Source organism: Piliocolobus tephrosceles, chromosome 17 (assembly GCF_002776525.5).
Source record: "Piliocolobus tephrosceles isolate RC106 chromosome 17, ASM277652v3, whole genome shotgun sequence".
Taxonomy (NCBI): Eukaryota; Metazoa; Chordata; class Mammalia; order Primates; family Cercopithecidae; genus Piliocolobus; species Piliocolobus tephrosceles.
In genome coordinates, this window is record NC_045450.1 from 64,938,013 (window position 1) to 64,953,781 (window position 15,769).

At 39.1% G+C, this 15,769-nt stretch overlaps 1 long non-coding RNA gene across 1 annotated transcript in view; it reads right to left on the reverse strand.

Annotated features, from left to right (window-relative positions):
• Positions 1–840: 840 nt before the first annotated feature.
• The window catches only part of LOC111552541, a 310,028-nt gene continuing 295,099 nt past the window's right edge, over positions 841–15,769 (reverse strand). Inside the window, exon 3 of the long non-coding RNA XR_002734665.2 lies at positions 841–943. This is a non-coding gene — a long non-coding RNA (uncharacterized LOC111552541). The remainder of the gene's footprint in view (positions 944–15,769) is intronic.

The following is a 15,769-nucleotide window of genomic DNA, read 5'->3' on the forward strand; positions in this document are numbered from 1 at the left end:
AGCCAGTGACTTGAAAGTGACTCAAAGAATCTAACTTGGGTGACCAAGAGCATCTTAATGCTATTAAAAAATGGAGAATATGAGGATCTGGATTACATGTGTTCTTTTCAACCCTCTTTCTCTTTATTCCAATAAGAGGACCATACATTTCCTTTGGAGAATCAATTGCTCAGCTCCTGCTCCAACTTCATGAAACATCAACGTGGAGATAATTACAGTAGCTCACTTTCCTGCCCTAGACAAGTCAATAGGAGAATGCTACTTCTCTGGTCACTGTGCTTTCATTCGGGAGTAGACATGTGATCTGAAGAGAGTTGGACACAGAATGCCCTGGGGTTCAAACTATGGACAGTGGGAGAGGAGCACCCTACTCCTGTGGAATCCTGAAATGTAAGAAAAATACAGGCTGAAGCTATCTATGGCCATCTTCCTTGATTTCCTGAAACGAGCTCTAATTATGTATGAGAAAACAGAGCTATCACATAAAAACAGAAGAGAGGAGAAAGGAGAAAATCCTGTTGACAGAGACTGGGCCCCTTTACCCAACACCTTGATTTCTCACTTATGAGATCCAATAAGTTCCTTTATTTTCTTTAAGTTAGTTTGAGTTGTATTTCTATCATGGAATATGCATTGCATTTCCTTCACTCTTATTCTTGAAGGGGAAAAAGCAAATCTGCAAGTGAGGAAGTGCGGATGACTCTTCAGTCCAAGCCACATAGAAAACTGTTAACAAAGAATAGTTTTACTCCTCTGAAAGTCATGCACAAGTGAAGTGCTGAAAACAGAGACTTACGTGGTCAGTAGAGTTGGGGTAAGCTCTGTTCTTCCATCCAGCCTGATGTTGATTCTCATTTCCCAAAATTCAGTGATATCACTTAGTCATGATGCAGTGATGAAATGTCATTGTTTTCATCCAAAGCATTCTACTTCTGGCACTTATCTAGGAATAATTTAAATACGAAGAAAAAAAGTTGAGGTTGCGGTTGGATAGAACTCCATTTGGAAAGATCAGGACTTCATAGTTGATTGGTGGCTCTGGGCCCTGGTGAGCAGAGGCAGAGTGGCCCCCCTGCCTCACCCTCCTTCTCTTCATATCCTGATGGTAGGGGCTCCACTGTCAACTCAGTGGGTGCTGGTGGGGTTAAGTGAAGGCTAGAGATACATCTTTCTGATTCACAGGGGGATCTAAGACAAGGCATTTTCCCTTCTGAGTCTTACTTCATTCATCAGTATAATAAAGGAAATGAATGACAGAATTTTCACAGACTTTGCTATTGTAAGAGTCTATGCCAAGGAACAGAGCTTCCTTAAACCACAGGGTCTTTGCATATGCTGTTTCCTCTGCTTGGGTGCCACTCTCTATCTAGTAAATTCCTACTCATTCTTTAGATTACAGCTAATGTACCACTTTCACAGGGACACCTTCTGTGAATCCAGTGAAACCACATGCTTCCGTTTGAGAACACTTAGCTGAAATCATTCTGGGGGCTAAATGGTTATTGTCTGTTTCTTCTGGTAGATTTTTAGTACCTGGAGAACAGAGATCATGTCTACTTTTGAACATTTTAGACTTACGCACCTTGAATGCATGTGTGGGTATGTACGTGTGTGTGAAAGACACAGACATGGAAGAACTTTCTCTGCTTTCTAAAGCTGATGTTAGGCCTGAGAAGTCCAAGTCAACATGTTCTCTCTGACAAAACTTGGCCAGTTGGTAGAGTGAGAAGGCCTTTTTTCACATCTGCCTCTTTAAACAAATAAAATGTTTGGGTTACAGAAATGCCAAAATAAAGAACAGAATGACTGTAACTCAAACTGATTTCAGAGCTTAAGCTCAATTTTAGCCAGAAGTCAGCTCATTAGCTAGAGCACCTTCAGGGATTTCAGTGCAAGGCAGGGAGCATGCCCACGGTGGGCTGGAGGCACTTCCGTGAAGGTGCACCACGTGCAGCACATGGAGAAAGGTATAGACATAATGCAGCACACTGAGGGGATGGGAAGACATAGACCCTGTTGCTACATCAACAATCATCAGATTCCCATGTTCCTCCCCATCCCCTTCCGTTTCCAGGAATTTTCCTGGTTTTTCCAATCCCACCTGGAAATTGGCACCCTGGTTCAACCAGAGGAAAGAAGGAAGGGCAGCAAATGTGAGAGAGAGAGAATATGAATGAGCCATTTAGGACCAGATGAGTAGGGACCCGAAAAACAGAGATAGTTAGAACAAGGAAAGTCCACTGAAGGCCTCCATCAGAGGAATGAGCAGAATTGAAGGGGCCAGAGACATGCCTTATTGCCACAAAAGCACAACCGCTTCTTTCCAGGCAACTCTCTCATTTACGTAGCACAGCCTACACAATCTGTGAGTCACCCGGGCATAGAACCTCTTTCTGAGCCACACCTGGCCCACCTCACAGTGAAGCTAAGGGTCATCCCCCAACACCCAAGGGCTGTACTGGAGCTGCACTTTGAATCAGGCCTGACTCAGATGTGTGGTCTATGCAGCACCGTGACATTCCTCCACACACAAATGCCTTGACCCCAAAGCCCTAATGCCTTTCAGCCAGTTGGTAAACATATATTGAGTGCCACCTAAGTACCAAGCACTGTGCCAGACGTTAAGGGGAACCATGTATACATACAAACACAACTTCTGTTCTCACAGAACTTACAGTTTGGTAGGGGGGAGACATATTTCTCAAATAATAACCAATACCAGAAACAGAAATTCCTCAAATAATAATACCAAAGGCAAAAGAAAAAAAAAACAGAGAACAGCACTGAAGGGAAAGAAACACTGTTCCATTAGACTTTGTAATAAGTAAATGTGACCTGGAGATATTAGTAAGCACCTACTCGACGCCAAACTCTCTACTGAACTCTGAAGGTACAGAGAAAATGTGACGATATGTCCCCCAGGAACTTGCTGCCTGGAATAAGAAAGAGCCAAGTAAACACAGCAATACTGCGTGATGTGTGCCAATATCGTGAGGCGCTGGGCAGAGCAACTGGTTATTTGGAAACACAGATCTAAGATCAGAGAAAGGTTTCCAGAGACTGTTACCTCTAACACAGCCTATAAAGAAGGAGCAGAAGTAGCTCAGACACGTGTAGAAATATGCCTTCGATACAAGGCATACAATTTTTTTTTAAACTGTGATTAAAAGAAAAAGACTCTCCATTTAGGCCAGGCAGGAATATTCAAATTAGAAAGCTGAATTTCTGTCTTAATACATTTTAAGGGGAGAAATTCAGCTCCCTGTCTCTCACTGTCTCCCAAACACCAACAGGAAGTACTAAGTCTGGCTGTGCGTGACAGAGGTCCTCAGATTTGCAGCTGGGGCACCCAGTCACATTGTGTGGTGAGAATCAAGTTCAAGAACTCCTCCCTGGCTGGAAAGAGTTCATTTTAACCAAAGAAGCGAGGGGTCGATGGCCTCTCAAATGAAACAGATAAGGCAAACAGAGGGTTCTTGTCAGAAACAAATGTTATGTTTCTCCCTCTTGAAAAGCTTACAGATCTTATCAGTAGGAGTCTACTTGGGCCTAAAACAAGCCCCTGAGAAGTAATATTAACCAGACGCTTGGCAGATCGTTTATTTATCTCCCACTAAATTCAATAAAGAGACCCATATATAAATAAGGGAAAATAATGCGACTGTTAGTAATTTATCACTGGATGGAAAGCCATTGTTGCCCTTATCTCTTCAATGATGTTCTATTTCCAACTGGTAATGAATTACAAGGTTGCCACATCCCTCCCCAGTGGCAGGTCACTGGAGAGCCAAGCTGGGGGCTACAGCTCAAAATCCGTTCAGAAACCTGGTGACAGCTGTCTCAGACTCATGCCCTCTGCCTTTGGAATCCTGTGTGGACAGCCCAAGGCCAAGGCCTGGAATGTCCCTTCTCCTCTGGGAGAAAAAAAAAAGACATTATTTCTAAGAGGACTATATTCTTATCTTTTAAGTGCCTCTGCAGGAAGCGTGGTTAAGAGCTCATTAGTAAAGCAGCATTTTATTCCTCATTTTGAAGTTCCCATCTTCCTTTTGGCCATTTATTCAAAGAGTGTGTTCCACTTGGCTTCAGAAAAGTGGGTGAGATGGAAAAATCAATAATTTAAGGGAGTCTGCAGTCTAGAAATCAAAATGGTGGCTTATTTGTTTTATCATATTACTAATCTTATTGATGGTGGTGGTAGTGAAAATGATGATAGTGATGGTGATGAAGATGATGATGATGATAGGTAATATTTACTGCACACTTACTGCATTCCAGATATCATTTTAAGCACTTTATACGGATTATCTCATTTTATTCTTCGCGCAAACTTCTGTGTGGGTTTTATGTTTAGTTTTCAGGAGGAAACTAAAGCCTGAAAGGGTCAGTGCCTTGCCCACTCGCACAGAGCTGGTTAGTGGTGGAGTGGAGACTTAAACACCAGGACAGGATATCACTCCATTGTCTTTCCCACTAGCTGAGTTGAACAAACAAAGGACATACCTTCTAGGTGATGTTCATGATGAGGAAGAGCTTCACAGGAAGTGAGCGCAAAATCATAGCTTGGCATCTTGAATAACAGAATGGAGCCTATGGACTTCTTAGGGCTACTGGAGACATTAACATTTTCAAGAAGGAAGGCAGCATGGCCAGGTTTGAATTTTAGGACTGTAATGACAGCATTACAGGAAATGGTCTAGAGTAGCAACAAGGACTCCGTAAGGTAGGGAAATCAAATAGTGAGTGTGGCCACTGAGTAGTTGAGGTAGGAGAGGATGAGAACTTTAAAGATGGTGATAGCCATAGGGGTGAAGAGGAGGGCACAGTTTATGGAACTAATTGACAGGATGTTCTGACACCATGCATGAATTGTCCCGGCCACAAGGCCAAGCCCTAAGTCCCTTAACTTAATTGCATCTTTAATTAGTCTCTTACGAAAGTGTATCCTTGAGGGTTTTTGCAATATTTGGGTCCTTTTTCAACCCTTTATGGTATTCTCAAAGGAGGGAAGGACCATCTGAACCATCAGTATTGCTGATGGAATAGCCATCAATTAGGCTACATGCTCTTCTAGGGCCTATCCTACTTCATACCCTGTATCCATCTGGCAATGACACTGGGATCCTGGCTGAGATGGATGAGAACACAGGTGGTATGTGACCCAAAGAAAGCTAAGATTTCCTGGGACTATAGAATAGACACTAAGAAACCCAAGCTTCAGGCTGCCCAGTTATCACTGCAGACAAATGGATGGTCATTTTCAGTTGTGATTTGGTAAAGAAAGTCAGAGTACAGCAAGAAACAAAGAAAGACTAAATACAATGACAGGAACAAAGACAAGAGATCGACAACATTCTCATGACATGTCAGGTTCAAGTTTGAGCCTAATGGTAGCTCTTTCCTGACCCTTGAGAACCATTAAATTTTCCCTAGCCCTATAATACAATGCCCCACTTCCAAGTTCTTCTAGTTCAAGCTGATTTCAGTTGCTTACAACCAAAAGACTCCTAACTAAGAAGACCTACTGTCTAACTTGTTTTATAGCCCCACTGACACCCTCATAATTTTTATGCCAGCTTCTTCCTCAAGGCTTTCCCAGTTAATTACCTTCCTGGTAACAGAATAGGAAAAATCATAGAAAGTGTATTCTCCGGGGTAATATTACGTCCTGCAGGCAAAGTTAAAAAAGAAAGGTCAATTGTTGAGTATCTACTATACTCAGGCATGTTACCAGATCCAAACATTAGGTCTGAATCACATATATTACGGGTTTTAAGAGAGATAATTAGAAAGCGTAAGTGGGTTACTTACGCTTTTGTGAACTTATCTATTAATGTTCAGCCCCTCTCCATAAAATCTATGACTACGTAAGTCCATGCCATCAAAGAAAGAGCATTCACACCCTCTCTCTGAGCCATGCCATCATGGCTTTGTCTACTGAATACTACTGGCTGAATGGATGATCCTCTGCAGAACAGACAAGGAGAACCCATCACTTCTCAGAGACCCAGAGGCTGCCAGAATACAACACACCCACCTTCACTGGAAATGTCTTCATTTTCCTGCCTAAAGTGCTGAGAATTGTAACTTATTACTGAGCTAGAAGCTCTTTCTTACTTCCCTCCGGGGTGTAATTCAGTTTTGCTTTGATTTTTGGATATCCAATGAGTCTCTTTTTGTTTACACAAAGCCCCACTGAGAGACAAGGTATCTGTTCACATTTTTATCTTTAAAGCTAGCAAATGCATCATTACATAGATGTAGACAAGGAATATTCTACATATGGTCTTCCCTCCCAGCATGGTCAACGAAGAAGATTGAGAATACCCAGCCTCTGGTTCCATAGTGGATCTTCCTCACAACTGTTATTTACCTTAATGTTTCAATACCGTGTGACTTTAAGAGGCTACATCACAGACTGATCCCATGAAGGTAACAAGGAAGAATACAGTGTAATTTATCCTGACCCACAGAGGAGGACATGAGAAATGATCATAATTCAACTGTCATATGGACTAAGTAAAATGACCTTGTCATCTGGGTTCTATGAGGCATGTGCTGCAGGTTCTTATTGGCAATAGGAACACAGAAAGTATGGTTTTGAACAGGTGAGGCATGTCTAGATCCTTACTGATGATAGGAAGGCAAGTTCAGTGTGACTTACTCCACGATGCCCAAAAGTAGACTTCTGTACTTTTCAATGAAAATAAGTAAAAGTTTTATATGCTCACTGTAGAAACTTTAGAAAATATAAGAGAAGGATGAACAACAAAATCACAAGTCCAGGACAGAATAAAGGGATCTAGAACCAGAAATACCATTTGACTTAGCAATCCCATTACTGGGTATATACACAAAACAGTATATTTATATGGTATATCTTTTTCTATACTATTATTTTCAACTCATCTCTTTCTTCATATTTATAGGGAGTCTCTCAGGGGTAAATGTTGATTCTTGTTGCCACTTGTTAAAGTATTAAGTTTAACAATCACTATCTCTTATTTGGACTCTTTCGACTATTTACATTCAATTTATTTGTAAAAGCTCACCATCACTGGTCATTGGGATTTTTCATTTTTTAAATAGTTTATTGTTATTTCTAATTTAATTCCTTTGTTATCAGAGCACATACTACAAAAAAATTAAGTCTCTTGTGTTTTACTGAGATGTAGTTTATTTGAGACCATGATAAGGTCTATTTTGGTGAACTTCCATGTGTACTTTACAACAATGGGTATTTTGTTGTTATAGTAGTCTATTAGTGGCAAGTTAAATTAGGTTTATAATAACCTTATTCTAATCTTCTACATCATTACTGATTTACAAATTATCTATTTGTCCTGTGAATTACTCTAAGAAATACTCTAACATTCTCGATTAGGATTGTGGGTTTTTCTGCTCCTTGTTTATGTTTTTCACTTCTTTTCTATGTGTATTTTGAAGCACTGTTATTGGTTGCACACAATTTTAGAATTGTTATTTCTTTCTGGGAGGCCGAGGCAGGCAGATCACAAGGTCAAAAGTTTAAGACCAGCCTGGCCAACATGGTGAAACCCCGTGTCTACTAAAAATACAAAAATTAGCCAGGCATGGTGGCAGGCGCCTGTAATCCCAGCTACTTGGGAGGCTGAGGCAGGAGAATCGCTTGAACCAAGGAAGCAGAGGTTGCAGTAAGCTGAGATCACACCACTGCAATCCAGCCTGGGCAAGAGAGTGAGATTCTGTCTCAAAAAGAAAAAGATAAAAGAACTGTTATTACTTTCTAATGAGTTGACACTCTTAATATGAAGTGTCTATCTATGTTTCTGATAACATTCATAAGACTGATGGCTATTTAATCTGATAGTAGTATGGCAACAAGAATTTCCTTGAGCTTAATGTCTTTATGGTATATCTTTTTCTATACTATTATTTTCAACTCATCTTTTTCTTCATATTTATAGGGAGTCTCTCATAGAGAAATGTTGATTCTTGTTGCCACTTGTTAAAGAATAAGTTTAACAATCACTATCTCTTATTTGGACTCTTTCGACTATTTACATTCAATTTATTTGTTTATGTTGTTAGATTTAAGGACACATCTTGTTATTTTACCCATCTATTTCTATCCTTCCCTTAGTCTACTTGCCTCCTTTTGGGGAAAGTCTTTATTTTTTATTATTTTAAATTATTCCCTTCCATTGGCTTCACTAGATTTTGTGTTATACTTCTCTGTATTATTTTGGAGGTTCTTCTAGAGATTATGAGTCCTTAAATAATCATACTATAGAGTTATCACTTTATATAGCATATACAAACTTTACAAAAATATAATTCTATTTATTGCCTTTCTTTCTTTGAGGTATAGATATATGTGTACTATACACACACACACACTAGTATATATATATATACACACACATACATAAACTCTTTATATATACTAATATATACTTATATAGTTCCCCCAATACAAGTTTTTATTTTGGCCTTAAATAATCAGTTGCCTTTTCTAAAAATAAAGAACAGTTTAAAAACAGATTTTTACCTATTCATTTAAAATTTTCAATCATGTGTATCCATATACTTGTAATTTTTATTGATCTTTTTTCCTGAAGATCTGAGTTTTCATTTGGTATGATTTTTCATCAGCCCAAAGAACTTTCTTCAGCATATATCATAGTATACACCTTTTGGTGAAGAATTAACTCAGCTCTCCTTTACCTAAAAATGTTATGTCACTCTCAATTTTAAAAAATATTTTTGCTGAATATAAAATTCTACGTTGACTTTCTTTACACACTTAAAAATGCCATTTTACTGTCTTCTAGATGCTATTGTTTCCAATTAGGAATCAGAGACCATTCATATCCTTTTCCCTGGTGTGAAATATGTTATTTTTCCCTGTATGCTTCTAAGATTTTCTCTTTTTCTTTGGTTCTCAACAGTTTCATTATGACGTGCATAAGTGCCTCTTTTTTTTTGTATGTATCTGGCTTTGTGTTCACTAAGCTTCTTGGGTCCACAGGTTAACAATTTTCATCAAATTTGGAAATTTTCAGCCATTCATTATTTAAATAATTTTTCTGTCCATCTGGGTTTTCTTTTTCTATGATTTGAAAGTTTGAGGATCACTCAAGGCCATAAGATTGGGAATGGCCTGGGCAACATAGCAAGATCCCCTCTCTACATTATTTTTAAATTATTATTAGTCAGGCCTGATGGTATACACCTATGGTCTTGTCTATTCATGAGGCTGAGATGGGAGGATTCAAGGCTATAGGGAGCTGATTGTGACAGAGTGAGACTCCATCTCTCAAGAAAAAAAGAGAGTATTCCTTTCCAAAAGGATCACAGCCCTATGCCAACTGCTCCCCAATAGCTAGAAAGTTATCTTACATATTTCATTGATTTTTATAGTTACTGACGATAGGAAGGCAAGTTCAATGTGAGTTACTCCACCATGCCCAAAGGTAGACTTCTGTACTTTTCAATGAAAATAAGTAAAAGTTTCATATGCTCACTGTAGAAACTTTAGAAAATATAAGGGAAGGATGAACAACAAAATCACAAGTCCAGGACAGAATAAAGGGATCTAGCACCTTGCAGTAACAGGACTTTCTACTCTTCAGAGCTAATGTTATCAACCTAGTGATCTAGTCTTTCCTGGGCGCACACACATTTTAACAGTACCTAATGATTCCATATAAACAAATGTTTATCTTCCTATTTTTCACTTAACATGATAAGAAGAAACTTTTTCATGACATTCAGCATCTTTTGAAAACATTTTTTTTTTATGGCTACATATGTTCTGTCGTTTCCACTGGACATAATTTAACCACTTTTGGCAAGCATTCCATTCCCACATTTTTAATATTTATAAATAAAGTTGTATTGAACATATCTGTATATAAATAGTCACATGCATTTCTGACTTTTCCCCCAAGAATAAAAATTACTGTGTCAAAACGTATGAACTTTACTTAGGCTCTCTACATTATTCTTCCAAATTACTTTTCATATTGATTCTTTATGGCATAGATACAGATATAACTCAAACTCCTCTTCAGTGCTACATTAATGTTTATTTTTCTGCATTCTCACCAAATCTAAACATACTGTTTTTAAATCTTTTTGAGTTTTATAGCTAACATGCTTCTTTATTCGTATCCCAATTTACCTTAATTTATGTACCAGTGAGGCTGCATATTTTTGACTATGGTTATTCACATTTCTTCTGCATCCTGCCTTTTTTGTATCTTTAGCTCAAGATGAACAAGAATGTAGTGATTTTTTTCCCTGAGTGATTCATATGTGTAATTATTTCCCTTAATGATTCATATGTGTAATTATTTTTAAAAATAATTTGCATTTAATTTTAAATTAATGTGTAATTTAAAAAATAATTTATAATATGATTCATTATTTTTAAAAATCCTTTGCCAGAAAAGTTCTGGTATTTGACAAGTTTGATTTATTTATATATGTAATTTATACTTAAAAATGTTATATATAAATTTCATACATACCATTTATAATTGTAAATAATTTTTATATAAAAATTATACATATTTATAATTATATATAATTTTTATATATAAATTATATACATTTGTAAATGTCTATAATTGTCCATTTATTTGTATATATACCTATAAATTATATTTATTTGTACACATAATTTATTTATAACATATAAATTTGTAAGTATCTATCTATCTATAGAGAGAGAGAGACAGACAGAGAGTTTCTCTTCTTAGGGAGCTCACGGTGAAACAGGACAGTCAATACTGCCTGCACATAACTGCAGTGCCCACAAAGAATAATAAATACTCTAAGCAAACTCAAAAGAACTGCTATGGCAATTCAGATAAGAAAGAGAACGTTTCCAGCTAAAATAAGCAGGAAATGCCGCAAAAGAGATGTTGCCTTGTAGCTATGCCTGTATGTATGAATGACAACAGTGGATCACAACCTTTTTTTTTCTCCACTTTTATTTTAGGTTCATAGGTACATGTGCAGGTTTGTTATATAGGTAAACTCACATCACAGGAGTTTGCTGTACAGAGTATTTCATCACCTAGGTGCTAAACCTAGTTAATTTTTTCTGCTTCACTCCTTCCTCCCCCAATCTTTCACCCTCTGGTAGGCCCCAGTGTCTATCATTCTCCTCTTTGTGTCTATGTGTGCTCATCATTCAGCTCCCACTTATAAGAGAAAACAGGCAGCACTTGTTTTTCTGTTGTTGCATTAATTTGCTAAGGATAATGGTCTTCAGCTCCATCCACGTTGCCACAAAGTACATCATCTTGTTCTTTTCATGACTTCACAGTTATTCTATGGTGTATATGTACCATGTTTTCTTTATCCAATCTGTCATTGATCACAAACTTTAAGGTACATCAGTGTCACATGAAAGCCTTGTTTAAATAGACATTGCTGGTCTAAGGTGGGGCCTGAGAATTTGCATTTCTAACATGCTCCCAGCACCAGTCAGAGCCCTGACTCTGAGAACAATTAAAAAAAGAAAACTTGGGAAGAACGGGTTAAGTATTCCTAAGAGAGAAAGCAAAAGTATTACATAAGCAAAAAAGAATTCGTAGTGAAAAACAGTCTGAACGAAAATTGGAGGGTTTGCTTGTTTTGAGAAAGGATCTCACTCTGTTGCCCACACTGACATGCAGTGGCATTATCATAGCTCATTCACATAGCAGTCTCAAACTTCTGGGCTCAAACTTGAGCCTCAGCCTCCTGAGTAGCTGGGACACACGTAACCATGCCAGCTGAAAACGTGAATGTGTCCTGAGACCACCGCAACAAACACGGCACTTTAGGGTTCTTTTCTCTCCCTAAATTATAAAAATCTATAGGGAATCAAAAGGATTCTACAAATCTCCAGGTACTATGTTTTATCCCAGGTTTATATACAACGTAAGTCAATTCACAGCAAAATGAAAGAAGTATGCCTCATCATCAGTAATTTTTGGCCACACTGAAGTTCATCCTATACTAACACTTTTTTTAATCCAGTCACCTTTCAGTGTTTAACTTAAATTATTTTAAAATTAACTTTTATTTATTTATTTATTTATTCATTTATATTTTTATTTTATTTTATTTTATTTTTTGAGACGGAGTCTCGCTCTGTCGGCCAGGCTGGAGTGCAGTGGCGCGATCTCGGCTCACTGCAAGCTCCGCTTCCGGGGTTCACGCCATTCTCCTGCCTCAGCCTCCCGAGTAGCTGGGACTACAGGCGCCCGCCACCATGCCTGGCTAATTTTTTTTTTTTTTTTTTTTTTTTTTTTTTTTGGTATTTTTAGTACAGACGGGGTTTCACCGTGTTAGCCAGGATGGTCTTGATCTCCTGACCTCGTGATCTGCCCACCTCGGCCTCCCAAAGTGCTGGGATTGGATGTGAGGGTGATCTGGCTGCGGCACCCCATTGATCGCCAGGGTTGATTCTGCTGATCTGGCTGGCTAGGTGTGTGTCCGCTTCCTCCCTCACCGCTCCATGTGCGTCCCTCCCGAAGCTGCCCTCTTGGTGGAAGACGACGACCATCCCCCATAGAGGAGGACCGGTCTTCAGTCAAGGGTATAGGAGTAGCTGTGCTCCCCTGCTAGAACCTCCAAACAAGCTCTCAAGGTCCAAAATGCTGGAATTACAGGCGTGAGCCACCGCGCCTGGCCAAAATTAACTTTATTTTTAAATGCACTACACTAAGTACATAACAGGTGAAATTTTCTCTGAATTAAAAGGTACCTGTAAAAATCAACAGCATGAAAATAAAACTTTATTATTAAATTTTAATTTGATATCATTGCTGATAATAGCTTCTAAGCCTGAAGTCTGCCCAATCTTTGCTTAAAAGGAGACATTAAGAGAAATCAGACAGTTTTCCCTGATAAAACACAAAATGCCTAGTTAAATTTGAACTTCACATAAACAGCAGGTACTTTTTACGTACAAAGTATGCCCTATGCACTATTTGGGACACACTTATACTAGAAGTATATTTATTATTTATCTGAAATTCAAATTTTACTAGATGTCCTGCATTTTTATTTGCTAAATTTGGCAACCTGGAAAGAGATTAACACTATTACTGGCATGACACCGATCATTTCTCCTAGACATATTCAGAAATGCAGAAAGAGAATTGTAAAGAAAATCATTGTCTTATGACGCGTCCTAGTATTATTTAATGCCTTGTGTAGGTACCAACTAAAGTGGAGAGGGTACCTCCAGGGATAAGGAAGGGTCCTCCACTTTGTAAAATGCTGTCTTTAAACATGGATGGAAAACAGAGAATAGATTTTCAGATGATCTTGGACTCTCCATAGGCAAGATTGGCATCTCTGCTTTGAAAATATCAATTGATCTAACTTTTACATACCAGAGGAGAATCTAAATCCCTCTGGGGACCCTAAAGGGGGTTTCAGGAAACAAGAAAGTGGGAGATTAGCAGGTAAGTCCTCAAGCAATTAGTTTGACTAATGGGGAAACTTTACATACAAATGGCTGGGCTTTCAAACCAGCTTTCTTTAAGATAACCATCAAATTCCTAGATGTCAACTGAGGTTAATAAAAATAAAAAATAAATAAAAAGTGTTTCTGTTTGTCTGCAAACTTTTTTCCTTTCTGAGTTAATATTAATTCCTTATCATCAAAATGCCTACTAATGAATACTTTCTCATAAACAATATGCAACCTAAGAAACGCATAAGGTTATATTCCAATTTGTATTATATATTGTTGTGTCTGAGTGGCAGTGCCCCTCCAATTAGCGTCTCAGATTTGTGTGCTTTTTCTCCTACAAAAGGAGACTGAAGGAAAGCATGGTGCCTGCTAAAATGGATGGCAGGAGTAAAGATTACAACGTATACCCATTCTCTGAGTACCCAGAACGTTGACTCTTTCAGAGCCATCAGATCTCTTTACCTCCTTGCCTGGATCATCTAAAGCTCTGGAAAGTCTGAGCGGGTTGTATGATTGAGAATTAAATAAGGGGGACAATGGCAGATTGTCAACCATCACTAAAGGTACTTCAACTAAAAGTTAAGTGATGGTTATTTGCAAGGGACTGAATTAACGGCCCCTGATCTAAGCAGTAAGCCGGGTACACTTGGAGTAAACTAACGGATGACATAGCCATCACATAAACACACCAAAAAGTAAAAAAATAAAGGAAATATTGATAACATCATGGCAGATGATTTACACCAGCCAGCAAATGTAGATGATACATCACTCCCACTTTACTGGGGCTGAAACTGAGGCAAGGAAAAGCAGTGACTTACCCCAGTTCTATTGCTTCCAAATCCTGCCCCACAGTAAATAGAAAAGATGGGAAAGACAGCCGGGCATGGTGATTCACTCCTGTAACCCCAGCACTTTGGGAGGCTGAGGCAGGCAGATCACCTGACATCAGGAGTAAAGACCAGCCTGACCAACATGGAGAAACCCCATCTTTACTGAAAATACAAAATTAGCGGGGGGTGGTGGTGCATGCCTGTAATCTCAGCTACTTGGGAGGCTGAGGCAGGAGAATCGCTTGAACTCGGGAGGCGGAGGTTGCAGTGAGCCGAGATCACACCACTGCACTCCAGCCTGGGCAACATGATTGAAAGCCTGTCTCAAACAAACAAAAAAAAGATGGTAAAGACAGTGTCTAGCCCCAGTGTCTAGCTGTTTTCAAAAGCCAGACTTCTTGGCCACTCTCCTCAGAGTGGAGACGGAAGGCTAAGCTTGGTGACACAAGCCGCTTCAATTATAACATGCTTTGTTCTTGTGGCACACTCAACAAGCAATCCTCTGATGGCAATTTGGCTTTCCCTGCAACCATTCAAATGCCAGAAATTGGGGAGTTGTGCCACCACGAGACTCTTAGTCTGCAAAGCAGTGATAAGCTTGCAATATTCTGAGCTTGCAACAGTGAAGACTAGATCTTGGATCCTGTTTATCAAAGGCTGGTTTTGTCAGAGGTGTTTGAACCAGAGCAACTCCATCTTGAATAGGGGCTGGGTCAAATAAGGCTGAGACCTACTGGGCTGCACTCCCAAGAGGTTAGGCATTCTAACTCACAGGATGAGATAGGAGGTCAGCACAAAATACAGGTCACAAAGACCTTACTGATAAAACAGTATGCAGTAAAGGAGCTGGCCAAAACCAAGAAGGCAATGAAAGTGACATCTGATCATCCTCACTGCTGATTATACGCTATCATAATTCATTAGCATGCTAAGAGACACTCCCACCAGCATCATGATTGGTTACGGATGCCATGGCAATGTCTGAAAGTTACCCTATATGGTCTAAAAAAGTGGGGACCCCTCAGTTCTTTGAATTGCCCATCCCTTTCCCAGAAAACTCATTAATAATCCCTTGTTTAGCATATAATCAAGAGATAATCATAAAAAGTTAACCAGCAGCCCCCAGGGCTGCTCTGCCTACGAAGTAGCCATTCTCTTGTTTCTTTACTTCTCTAAAAACTTGCTTTCACTTTAGGGATTTGCCTCCAATTCTTTCTTGTGTGAGATCCAAGAACCTCCCTTGGGGTCTGGATTGGGATCCCTTTCCGGTAACAGTTTCTCCTCGTCCTGGCCTGCCCTACAGACAACACACGGGGGCTTTCTTGCTCATGCATTCTCTTTTTTCTTCCTCTCTCTTTGCAGATCAGGAAGTCTGAGGAATAGATTTGTGAGTGGGAAAAGCCTTGTTTTGTGCCCAGCCCATCCAAATACATCTTTGCTCTCAGGGTTGTTCATTTCCAGGAAAAAAACTCAA